This window comes from Macaca thibetana, chromosome 10 (assembly GCF_024542745.1).
Source record: "Macaca thibetana thibetana isolate TM-01 chromosome 10, ASM2454274v1, whole genome shotgun sequence".
NCBI lineage: Eukaryota > Metazoa > Chordata > Mammalia > Primates > Cercopithecidae > Macaca > Macaca thibetana.
Window position 1 is genome coordinate 6,283,333 of NC_065587.1, and position 12,792 is coordinate 6,296,124.

Below are 12,792 nucleotides of genomic sequence, written 5' to 3' on the forward strand. Positions count from 1 at the left end.
GCTCCCTTGCTTGCCATTTATTTATTTATTTATTTATTTACTTACTTACTTACTTTTGAGATGGGATTTCGCTCTTGTTGCCCAGGCTGGAGTACAATGGCATTATCTTGGCTTACCGCAACCTCTGCCTACCAAGTTCAAGGGATTCTCCTGCCTCAGCTTCCCAAGTAGCTGGGATTACAGGTGCCCACCACCATGCCCAGCTAATTTTTGTATTTTTAGTAGAGACGGGATTTCACTATTTTGGCCAGGCTGGTCTTGAACTCCTGACCTCAGGTGATCCACCTGCCTCAGCCTCCCAAAGTGCTGGGATTACAGGCGTGAGCTGCTGCACCTGGCTGCCAACCACTCCTAAGGTTTGCCGTGAGCGCGCCAGCCTGTGTCTTCCCTACATCTCCCTCATGGGCCCCAGTGGCGGGAGTTGGTCCTTTCTGCAAGTGAAGCACTCGAACCTCTGTGCGTGCTCTTGGCCACCAAGGATTTGAGGCTAACAAAGTGTTCTTGTATCTGGCCTAGGTTTTGTGAAATTTCCCTCTGACGCCGCTACTCTGATGGTTGGCATTTCCGGGCTGACTGCAAGAGACCATCCTGGTGGGGTTGGACCCCCTTCGCTCTGGCTGGTGAAGTCACTGCTCGGGACACCCAGAATCCTGGCTCCTCCAAGTACCTCAGCCTGCGTGGGTACGGGTGCACTGTCTGTGAGCACTGACTGTATATCGAACCCTGGGCAGATCTTGGGTGGGGACACAAGCAGCCTTGTGGCTTTCATAATCCCCGCGCCCGCCAGGCTCCCAGGAAAACCCAGGCCCTCAGCTGAAAATATGCTGGAAAAACTCCCCGGGACCCTGGCGTCAACACCACCCTCTCTTCTTTACCATCACTTCTTTCCCTGCCTCTCAATCAACGCTTCCATTCTGCACTCTATTAACCAATACTTGTTCTGATGCTGGAATTATGAGGCCTTTCTTCTTGATCAGGCCAACTCCTACTCATCCTTCAAAACCCAGAAATGCCACCTTCTTCGTGAACCTTTCCCAGTTTCCCAAAAGCAGGCACTCCCTCACTCCTGGTGCTGCCAAAACACTGTGTGAACGAGGGAATGACCCCAGCTGCCCTGGAGAGTTTCCCATGGGGATGAGGGTGCTCTCTCTGTGGGGATGGCATCAAACAGAGAGCCAGCAAGTGAGGACTGGCCATGCTCATCTATAGGAGCACGAATGCAAAGACCCTAAGTGGGCAGCCTGCTTGGCAAGTGTGAGAAACAGCGGGGAAGCCAGGAGCAGAGAGCAGGGTAGGGGAGAAGCTGGGGAGGGAGGAAGAAGTAGGAGTGAGGTGACACAACTGAATGGCTTGGTGCAACACACCGCACAGTAATGACCACTGTAACCCTCCCATTCTCATAGCAGCCATGTGGGAACTTAGACCCCGGGGGCAAGGGACAGGCTCAAGGGCACACAGCCATCCAGTGGCAGAGTCAGCATTGAACCCAAGGCTGTCTGTCCCCGAGTTCATGTCTTGTGGCATCACCTTGCAGCATCCCGTAAGGGGCAGAACAAGAGGCTGAGTCCCATGTCCCCACTGTCACTCCCACCTGGCTGGTTACCCTGTAGACCTGGGGCCCAGGTGGGCCAGGCTTCCCGCCTAGGAGGATTCCTCCTAACCCCAGTTGGCTTGGCTGGCTTGGCTCTAGTCTTCTGCCTTTATTTCCACATAAACAACTCCACCATAAATGTGAGGGATGCCATCCCTGGTTGCTGCTCCTACATGGTCCCAGGCCAGAGAGAGGCTCTTGCCAATGCCAGTGTATTTGGTGGAGGCCATGCCGGCCTTCCTGGAAGACCCCTGTGCAGAGTGGGTGGTGCAGGTGCCACTGTGTCATAGTCATCTGCCTCTCCAGCACCTGCAGCTTGAGTATGAGTCTTGCCACTCAAGGGGCTGTGTGCCAGGCCCTGTGCTGGGCACTGTATATATGGAGCTGACCCTCAGGGTCTCGTGGTCAGGGGGTGGACATCAATGCAGACCCAGAGGGTGACCACACAATGTGCTCAGGGCTGTGGCACAGGAGAGCTCAGGAAGGGGAGAGGGAGCCCAGAAAAGGTTCCTAACATTGTTGGGGAGGGGGTGAGGCAGGGTGGGGCTTGGGGGTTTTCCCTTGCTACAGAAGAAGCAAAACTGATCCATCATATTAAAGCACAGGATGTCAGTTCTACTCCTTCCTTCTATCCATTCATCCATCTATATGCCCACCCATCAATTCACTTACCCATCCTCCCATCCACCATCCATCCATCCATCCATCCATCCATCCATCCATCCATCCATCCATCCATCCACCCACCCACCTACCCACCTATCCACCTACCCACTCATCCACCCATCCATCCATCCATCTACCCACCCATCCACCCACCCACCTACCCACCTATCCACCTACCTATAGATCCATCCACCTACCCATCCATCCATCTACTGACCCATTCACCCATCCATCCATCCATCCATCCATCCATCCATCCATCCATCCATCCACTCACCCACCCATCCACTCACCCACCCATCCACCCTATCCATCCATCCACCTATCCATCCATCCACCTATCCATCTATCCACCTACCCATCCATCCATCCACCTACCCATCCGTTTGTTCATCCATCCATCCATCCATCCATCCATCCATCCATCCATCCATCCACCCACCCACCCACCAACCCACCCACCCATCCACCCTATCCATCCACCTACCATCCACCTATCCATCTGTTTGTCTGTCCATCCATCCATCCATCCATCCACCCATCCATCCGTCCATCTCTCCATCCATCCATCCACCCACCCACCCACCCACCCACCCACCCATCCATTAACTTATCCATCCATCCACCTACCCATTCATCCATCCACTGTCCACCTACTCTTCCATCCATCCATCCATCTATCCATCCGTCCACTCACCCACCCACCTACCCACCTGTCCCTCAAATAGTTGTGTCTGCTCTGTGCCATACTCCAAGGATGCTAAGCAAAGTTAAACCTACTACTTGGCCTTGACCCCTTGAGGACCTCAAGCCTTAGGACTTGGCACTGACTTTCCTCAACTTTTGTTGGCCTTGATGGTGGAGCAGATGGAGGTGATGACAGGTGATGAGCACACAGTGTGGACAGAGGGAAGAAGGGCAGGGGCTGAGAGCCCAGAGGCAGTGCCCAGGGGCACGGTAGACTCAGGAGAAGACATCTGAGATCAATCTAGTTAGATCTGAAGGAGGACTCCAGGCAAGGGGTGAGAGAAAGGGCTTCAGGCAGGGGAGAGAGGTCAGCCCAAGCCAGGGCAGGGCAAGAGGTACAGAGAGTTGAGTCAAGTTGGGCCAAGTGTGCTGGGTCCATGAGGCTGGAGGAGTGAACAGGGCCAAACTGAGGCTGGCCTGGGGTCAGGCTGCAGGGTTGGAGGCAGCTGTGACAGCTGGACCTGGAAAGGCCAGGATCTGCCTGGGTTTCAACGCTGACCCTTCACCCAGGCCCTCTGTGTGGGCCACTTCAGGTTAGAAATGATGGGCCAGGCACAGTGGCTCATGACTGTAATGTCAGCACTTTGGGAGGCCGAGGCGGGTGGATCACCTGAGGTCAGGAGTTCGAGACCAGCCTGGCCAACATGGTGAAACCCCGTCTCTACTAAAAATACAAAAACAAGCCAGGTGTGGTGGTGTGTACCTGTAATCCCAGCTGCTGCTTGGGAGACTGAGGAGACTCGCTTGAACCCAGGAGGTGGAGGTTGCAGTGAGCTGAGATTGCGCCACTGCAGTCCAGCCTGGGCAGCAAGAATGAGAATCCGTCTCAAAAAAAAAAAAAAAAAAAAAAAAAAAAAGAGATAAATAAGTTGTCCCTGATGAATCACCAGTGCCTGGTAGAGCCCAGATCTGAGCCTGTGCAGCTTGGCTCTGGCACCCAGATGTTTATTCACACTGGTGGCAGAGATTTGGCTCTATAAGCCATTAAATACCCAGATAATGGACTGTCTGCAGCCCTTAAAAAGACACAGTCACACAGGATAAATGGTCAGTCCTCACCCTTTCATTTTGCTGAACAGCCACTGTAGATGGTGTCCCACACCCCCATCCCCTGGGCACACCCACCTGACCAGTGCAGCACGCACTGCCTGTCACGTGACCACGGCCACGCGCACCCCCCGCCCCTGCCATTCCAGCTAAGCAAATGCCTTAGAGCCCCTGTACCTGATATTGACCTTGAACTCATGATGATTTCTGAAAAAGGTCATGGACTTTCCAAAGCGTCCACCTATAAAACACTTGCAAGCCTTCATGCATCCATGGTGGCTATTATTTTAAAGGGTATTACTTCTTCTTCTTTTTTTTTTTTTTTTTTGAGACGGAGTCTTGCTCTGTCACCAGGCTGGAGTGCAGTGGTGTGATCTCAGCTCACGGCAACCTCCACCTCCCAGATTCAAGCAATTCTCCTGCCTCAGCCTCCCGAGCAGCTGGGACCACAGGTGTGCACCACCACACCCAGCTAATTTTTGTATTTTTAGTAGAGACGGGGTTTCACCATGTTGGCCAGAATGGTCTCGATCTCTTGACCTTGTAATCCACCTGCCTCGGCCTCCCAAAGTACTGGGATTACAGGTGTGAGCCACTGCACCCAGCCTATTATTTCTTGATGTAGAGAAGAAGCTCTGTATCTGTGTGTGTGTGCGTGCCTGTGTGTCTGTGTGTGTGCGTGTGCATGTGTCTGTGTGTGTGTCTGTGTCTGTGTGCCTGTGTGTATGCCTGTGTCTGTGTGTGCGTGTATGTCTGTGTGCATGTGTCTGTGTCTGTGTGTGTGCATGTGCATGTGTCTGTGTCTGTGTGTGTGTGTCTGTGTGTCTGTGTGTATGCCTGTGTCTGTGTGTGTGTCTGTGTGTCTGTGTGTGTGTGTCTGTGCGTGTGTGTCTGTGTGTATGTCTGTGTGTCTGTGCATGTCTGTGCGTGTGTGTCTGTGTGTGTGTCTGTGTCTGTGTGTGTGTGTTTACAGAGAGGGATAGGGATCCCAAATTTGGAAGGAAGAAAAGGAGGGAGGGAGAGAAGAGAGGGAGATAGAGAAGGGAAGACAAGGAAAGCGAAAAGAAGGAAAGTAAATATCCTCCCACACATAGCTCTGTTGGGTTGTTTTGTCTGTTCTGGCCTCACATATAAATGTCATCTTGGAATGGGTTATCTTTTCTGTCTGGTGTTTTCCACTCAACACTGAGAGCGTCATCGCCGCTGCTGCCTGTGTCTGTGGCACTTGCGTTCTTGTTGCTGTGAAGTATTTCAGTGTATGGCTCTCCCAAGTGCTCTTCTCCACCAGCTGTGATGGGCGTACGGGTGGGCTTCTAGTCTGAAATGGTCATGAACACCCTAGTGGGTGTCTCTGCACCTGCAGTGAGCAGCTGTGTGCATTTCCGCCCTCTGCAAACATCCCTCGGAGCGGGATGGCCGGGTCAGTGCGGGGCTCAGGTTCAGCTTAGTAGATATTGCCAAGTGGTTTTCAAAATGGCTGAGCCGGTTTCCAATCCCTCCAGCATTTATTTCGTCTACAGGACAGAGGCTGTGATGATTGCAGGGAGGAGCAGAGACTAGAAGGGGTATGGAGGAGGTTTTTTGTTTGTTTGGTTTGGTTAGTTCGGTTTTGGTGTTGGTTTTGGTTTCAGAGACAGGGTCTCACTCTGTCACCCAGGCTGGAGTGCAGTGGCGCGATCTTAGCTCACTGCAGCCTCCACTCCCCCCCGGGCTCAAGCGAATCTCCCGCCTCAGCCTGCCCAGTAGCTGGGACTGCAGGTGTGCACCACCACACCTGGCCAGTTTTTTTGGTATTTTTTTGTAGAGATAAGGATCTCACTTGGTTGCCCAGGCTGGTCTCGAACTCCTGGGCTCAAGCAATCCCCCCCTCCTCGACCTCCCAAAGTACTGGGACTACAGGCACAAGCCACCATGCCGGGAGGCGGTTTTTGAGGTGCTGATAACATTGTATCCAGATCTGGGTGCTGGATACATGGGTCTGTAACCACTGACAATTCACCCAGCCGCACACTTAGAATTGGTGCACTTTTTTGGATACATATTATACTTCAATATGTTTTAGAAGAAATGTGTCCATAAACACAGATACATATACACAACTCTGCAGCAAGGGGTGTGAACAATTAAACAATAATAAATATTTGTTAAAGATACATGGCTGCTTGTGGTGGCTCACGCCTGTAGTCCCACTACTTTGGGAGGCTGAGGGCGGCAGATTGCTTGAGCCTAGGAGTTCGAGACCAGCCTGGGCAACAAAGTGAGACCCTCTCTCAAAAAAAAAAAAAAAAAGAAAAAAAGATACACGCGAATCAAATGTCCCCATATCCTCTAGTTATTGCCATCTTTTCTCTTAATAGGCAAATATGTATGGGTCACATGCTATGTGCCAGACACTGGGTATACAGTGGTTCACTAGACAGTGCTTGCACACACAGGGCACACATGCTAGGGGCAGGAAAAAATCATAGACGAGTAGCCAGACGGGCACAGCTGTGATGGCAGCTGTGATGTGTGCTCTGAAACAACAGGGGTTGCAAAGAGATATGAAGGATCTAGCCTTCACTTAGCCAGGGCGTCTAGAAAGAGCTGTCCTTGTGGGACCAGGTAGGCCCAGCCAGGAGGAAGTAGCGGGTAACAGGTATCCTGGGCGCTGGGAACGAGAGGAGAAGCTCTCAGCACATCCAGAGACCAGCAAGTAAGCTGTAGGCCTGAGGGCCAGAGAGCAAGGCAGGGGAACGGCACAAGGCAGGAGGCAGCTGGAGGAACAAGGAGCTGGAGTCTCATCCTAAGAGCAGTGGGAGTCACAGAGTGTTCAGGCAGGAGAGTAGCATGATTAAGTTTCGGTGCCAACCTGCACCTTCCCATGATAACCCCACACAGGCCACTGTCTGTCCTGGAGTTTCCTGGCCTCACCCTCCAAATGCCTGGCCAGTCACACTCACGGGCACACACCCCTAAAAGAAACATTGGGAGGAGCTGCACCAAAAGGCTGTCATTGTTGTCCCCGGGAGGAAGGGTGAGGCAAATGTGCCTCTTAATATGAGGTTTGCACCCACATTTTCTTCAAGTAATTCTTACGTTTTGATTACATATTACATACAAATACATGTTTATTATATGTGAACGCAAATGCATGTTTATTATACATTAACATATAATTAAGATTTTTTTTTTTAACTTGGGGCAGTGAATATTTATGGTTCATTCAAAGGAATGTTTCTTTTTTTTTTTTCTTTTGAAACGGAGTCTCGCTCTGTCGCCTAGGCTGGAGTGCAGTGGCGTGATCTCGGCTCACTGCAGCCTCTGCCTCTGGGTTCAGACAATTCTCCTGCCTCAGCCTCCAGAGTAGCTAGGATTATAGGCACCTGCCACCACACCCAGCTAATTTTTGTATTTTTAGTAGAGATGGGGTTTCACCATGTTGGCCAGGCTGGTCTCGAACTCCTGACCTCAGGTGATCCGCCTGCCTCGGCCTCCCAAAGTGCTCGGATTACAGGCATGAGCCACTGCACCAGACCCAAAGGAGGTTTTTGGAAAGGTGTGCCATGCATCCTGGCTTCAGCTAGTGCAGGAACAGGTCCTCATCCGTCCCAGCCTGGTATTTTTGCTGAGCAGGGACTCTGATCCAGGTACTTCTCTAGGTTCATGGGACACATCAATGAACAAACAAGTAGGGGTCCCTGTCCCTGGGGAGCTTGTCTTCCTGCAGGGAGAGAAAGATGGTGGAGCGTGAAGGAAGTAGACAGGTTCAGTGCTCGCAGTGCCGGAAGGAGGTAAGGACAGACGAGGCGGGTGGGGAGCACCCAGGGTGAGGTGTCCTACCCCAGGGTGGTCAGGGAGGCCCCTGGGGAAGGGAAGGCCTGCAGGACCCTGGAGGGAGAGTTCCTCAGGCAGACTCAAGGCTCTTGGGGGTGTGAGGGCTGCGTGCCTGGCAAGGTCAAGGGCACAAACAAGGAAGCTGGCATCAGGCCTGGAAAGGAGGCAGCAAGCAGGCCACAGAGGGTCACTTAAGGCCGTTGGCTCTAACTCCGAGTGAGATGGCTCCGGGTATTGTGCAGAGGAGAGAACTGACCAGCCTCATTTTAAGGGACATTTGGGCCACTGTGCTGCAAGCATCAAGGGCAGCAGCAGGGACGCCCCCACAGCCCCTCTGCTGGCTCCAGGGGAGACGCGGGGACATGCTGGCCATAGCAGTGGGCTGCAGAGAGGCACCGCCGTACCTGCGTCAGCTCTGCTGGTGGAAGCTTTGGGATCCCCTGTGGGCCTTATGTGGGGAAATGAGAGAAAGAGGAGGGCAGTAGCCAGCTTCATCCCACCAGCGCCTCACCAGCCCGTACCCTCTATCACTACCATTGCCTGGGCGGTGGGTTTGCTACCCCCTACTGTGACCGTGGCCTGGGGGTAGCCATCTGGCCTTTGGAAACGGCAGCTTTCCCAGGCACATCTTAACGAGTCTACATCCCACCCTCAGCTTTTGGGGAGTCTCACGTCCAGACAGGGCCATAAGGTGGCCCTGGCTTTTGCCACAGTGACGAGGTTGGGCACTGTGTCTGGATTATTCACCAGGACCCCCGCAGAAAGTTCCACTTGAGGCCACAGTACTTTTTTTTTTCTTTTTTTGAGACAGAGTCTCGCTCTGTCGCCCAGGCTGGAGTACAGTGGTACAGTCTCGGCTCACTGCAAGCTCCGCCTCCTGGGTTCACGCCATTCTCCTGCCTCAGCCTCCTGAGTAGCTGGGACTACAGGCACCCGCCACCACGTCCAGCTAATTTTTTTGTATTTTTAGTAGAGACGGGGTTTCACCATGTCAGGATGGTCTCAATCTCCTGACCTTGTGATCCGCCTGCCTTGGCCTCCCAATGTTCTGGTACAGGCGTGAGCCACCACGCCTCGCCTGGCCGAGGGCACAGTCTTACATTCAGGCTGGGAAAAGCTCTGCCTCTCTGAGAAGCCCCTGTGATCTTTTCTTCTCTCCAGGACCAAGAACCTGCCCCCATGGCCCATTCTTGGAGCCAGGCTTGACTGTCTTCCCAGCAGCTCTGTTCAGTGTGATGTACTCCCTTTGTGTGGTGCCTCTTGATTCCAAGACTCAGACTTACACAAAGTTGGGGGGCTTATTATCAGGATAATGCAGAAGCTTGGGAAAGCCTAAGAACGGCTCACAGCAGAGCTGCTGGGCTGGAGGTTTCCTGGGATTTCCACTCTACACCTCTGGCTTCATTCTCTCTACCCCATCCATCCCTGTGCAGGAGAAGCAGTTTCTCTCTGGGTGACAGGCTCTGTGCCTCAGTCACCCTGGTCCTTGATTTCTGTGTCTCAGCCCAGACCTGAATAGGTCATCTCTGTCCAAGGGCAGGAGGCGGCAGGACCTGGGCAGTTCGCACAGAACATCAGGTGGAGAGGGACAGGCCTGGGGCAGAGGCACAGCTGCAACCCCACCCCCGCCCCTGCTGTGCAAGAGTAGGCATCCTCTGCCTCTTCCTTCCTTTACTTAACTTTTCTGTTCTTATTCGGTGAACCATTTTATTTATTTTTTATGTATTTATTTGTTTGAGACAGTCTCACTCTGTCGCCCAGGCAGGAGTGCAGTGGTGCAATCTCGGCTCACTGCAACCTCCACCTCCCAGGTTCAAGCGATTCTCCTGCCTCAGCCTCCCAAGTAGCTGGGAATACAGGCACCCGCCACCATGTCCAGCTAATTTTTGTATTTTTAGTAGAGAGGGGGTTTCACCATATTGGCCAGGCTGATCTCGAACTCCTGACCTCAAGCAATCCACACACCTCAACCTCCCAAAGTGCTAGGATTACAGGCGTGAGCGACCACACCTGGTTAGCATTTTAAACAAGCCTGTTTTGGAAACATCTATGAAGCAGCAATGGTATTTCATCTCGTGATCTCATTGTATCTTCAGTAGAGCCCAGCAACAGAGGCACTGTATGTGCCCATCGTGCAGATGAGGAAACAGGCTCAGAGGGGTGAGGAGGCTTGTCCAAGGACACACAGCTATAAAGTGATACAAAGGATTCATACTAGTCCTTTCTGACTCCAAAAGCTGTGTGGGTTTTTTTTTCCCCCATATCAAGACAAACTTGTTCTTAAGGCTAATTCCAACCCTCTCTGAAATGTGGGGAAGAGTACAAATGCATCCAATAAATAAACAAAAGCATGAAGCCCCAGCTGTCTGGGGTCGAGCTTAGGAAGAACCCGACGCTTCAGTTCTCCGGCAGAGCATGAGCTCCCGTCGCAGCAAAATGCCTCAAATGTCAAAACCTGACTTTAATTAGCAGAAATCGCTGGGTGTATGTGGTGCCAGGATCCATCTGGGATGCAAGGAGGCAACAGCTGTTTATTAGCTCAACAGCCAGAGGTGGGCTCAGGGAGAGTCCCTCCAATAGCCCTGGGGCCTGCCCACTCCTTCAGGGCTGTGGGGAGGTAGCCGAGCCCCTGGCATCCCCCGGCATCCCCCGCTCCAGGCGATGGAATCCCTGGCAGCAACATCACCTGTTTCTGGGGTGGGACATCCTGGGGCCTGAGATGCTAGAGATTCCTGGGGCTGGCAGGGGAGCCCGTGGCTGAGGAACTACCACCGACACGTGTGCCATTGGACTCGAAGTTGGAGAAGGTTTGATCCATGTCCCTCTTGGAGGCCTTTTTGAAGGACCCAATTATCCCAGACCTGGTGCGGTCGGTAGCTTGACCTGCTAAAACCCAAGGCTTCTTAAAAGCGTCTGACAGCCACTTGTCACCCAGAAGCCGCCAGCGTCTGAGCAGGGAGCCGAAAGCGCTCTTTTTCAATGCCAGTGAGAAGGTCGTCAGCAGCGGGACTGGAAACCTGTTTGCCTGTCAAGAATTTGCATTCACGCTGTTAATTCCTCAAGCTGCTCTCCACTGCAGAGAGCGGGAGGTAAAAAAGCCTACAGAGATGAGAGCCCTCTCCGATGAGTCACATGGCGTTAACCTTAAGTAACATTTGCACAGCGCTTTCGGCACACGGGCACTGCTTAAAACGCTGCATGCACATTCCTCTTCCAACTCCCTCAACAGCCCTGTGTGGCAAACAGTGTTGCTGTCATCCGCAATTACGTATGGGACACTGAGTCATGGAGAGAAGTCAGGTGTCCAGGGCTGCACATCTAGCAAGTAGCAGAGCAGAGATTTGAACCCTGGCAGCCAGTCCTGGAGCCCAAAGGTCAGCCAGGACGTGCCTCGGTCACCTTTGTACCTGCCCTCATTTTCCCCACCTGAGTCCCTACCCTCCTGTGCACCAGGCCGACCTTCTCAGCCTCATGACTCAGCTCGACCCTGATGTCTTCCTGGAGGCTTCTGGGTATTCCAGGTGATTGGCGCTCCCTCCTGTCACTCTCTCCGTCAGCCTCAGCTGTCCTTCCCCGCCCATCCTCCCCAGCCAGCCTCTACCAGCCTGATTCATCTCTGCATACCCAGGGTCCCCACACAGTGGAAGCACTTCCAAAAGGCTGTAGGAAGGAGGGAGCCAGAGTGAGGAAGGGCAGCGGCATCGAATCTCCTGGTGGAATGGTTGGTCTCAGAACTGAGCGGTTATCAGCTGGTTTCACCACAGTCCCTGCTCCTAAGCACAGTGGCCCAAGCTGCTCAAGTCAGGCATGACTGTGCCCTGGAGAAAAATGACAGTCATGACAGTAGCTGACCTCAAGAACCACTCACTACGTGCAGACATTGTTGCGGGCGTGTCTGATATAAGTCACCCCATGAGGTAGGTAGGACCACTGTCCCTACATTGCAAATGCAGCAGTGGAGGCTCAGAGAGGCTAAGTCACTTTCTCAGGGTCACACAGCCAGGAAGTGGCAAGGCCGGGATTCAAGTACCAGGATGCCTGATCTGTGAGCACGGACACTTGACCAGTGCTCTGAGACGGCTCAGGCAAGGCTGGAGCACCCCCTCATCTGACAGCAACGCCCCTGCTTTCTCCACCGCCCTCTCTCCTGCTTCATACAGCCCTTCTGGAGGCTTCTGTGGGCTGCGCTGCCTTGCACTTTCTCCTTTCTCTCTGTCAGGGTCGTCCGTAGGCCTGGGGCCTTAGCTGGGATGAACCAGAGGCAATGCTAGCAGGGAAGCTCCCTGGGCTGGCCAAGGGGAGTTTAGTGGCAGCCTCATGGTGGGCAGCCCAGGGCAGGGCAGCAAAGCAGGGCACTCAGTGGACCAGAGAGGAGATGTCAATCGGTGGGAGAGGGCCAGGTAGGTCCAGAGAACCACATGATGCTCCCAGGGAGGGAATGAAGCGGGTATGCATGGCCTCCTGTCTCGGTGTGTCATTTTATTTTATTTTATTTTATTTTATTTTATTTTTTATTTTATTTTTTATTTTTTGAGACAGAGTCTTGCTCTGTTGCCCAGGCTGGAGTGCAATGGTGCGATCTCGGTTCATTGCAATCTCCGCCTCCCAGGTTCAAGTGATTCTCCTGCCTCAGCCTCCTGAGTAGCTGGGATTATAGGCGTGCGCCACCATACCTGGCTAATTTTTGTATTTTTAGTAGAGACGGAGTTTCACCGTGTTGACCAGGCTGCCGCAACTCAGGAAAGCACAGAGAGGTGGGAGGAGCTGGCCTCCTTGAGGAGGTGATGTGGGAGCTGGGTTTTGAACATTGAATAGGGGTTCGCCAACTGGCCAAGAAGGAGTGTGGGAAGAGCATGTGCAGAGCTGGAGGCGTGGGGCCCGGGGTGTCTCTGGTGGGTGGGGGTAGTGAGAGAATGGCATGAAGT

At 53.1% G+C, this 12,792-nt stretch overlaps 1 protein-coding gene and 1 pseudogene across 1 annotated transcript in view; one reads left to right on the forward strand and one right to left on the reverse strand.

Moving 5' to 3' along the window:
• Positions 1-8,495, reverse strand: part of LOC126964030 (keratin, type I cytoskeletal 18-like) — a 32,298-nt pseudogene extending 23,803 nt beyond the window's left edge.
• Positions 1-12,792, forward strand: part of SULT4A1 (sulfotransferase family 4A member 1) — a 996,812-nt gene that overhangs the window by 302,106 nt on the left and 681,914 nt on the right. The gene's annotated exons all lie outside the window — the stretch shown is intronic.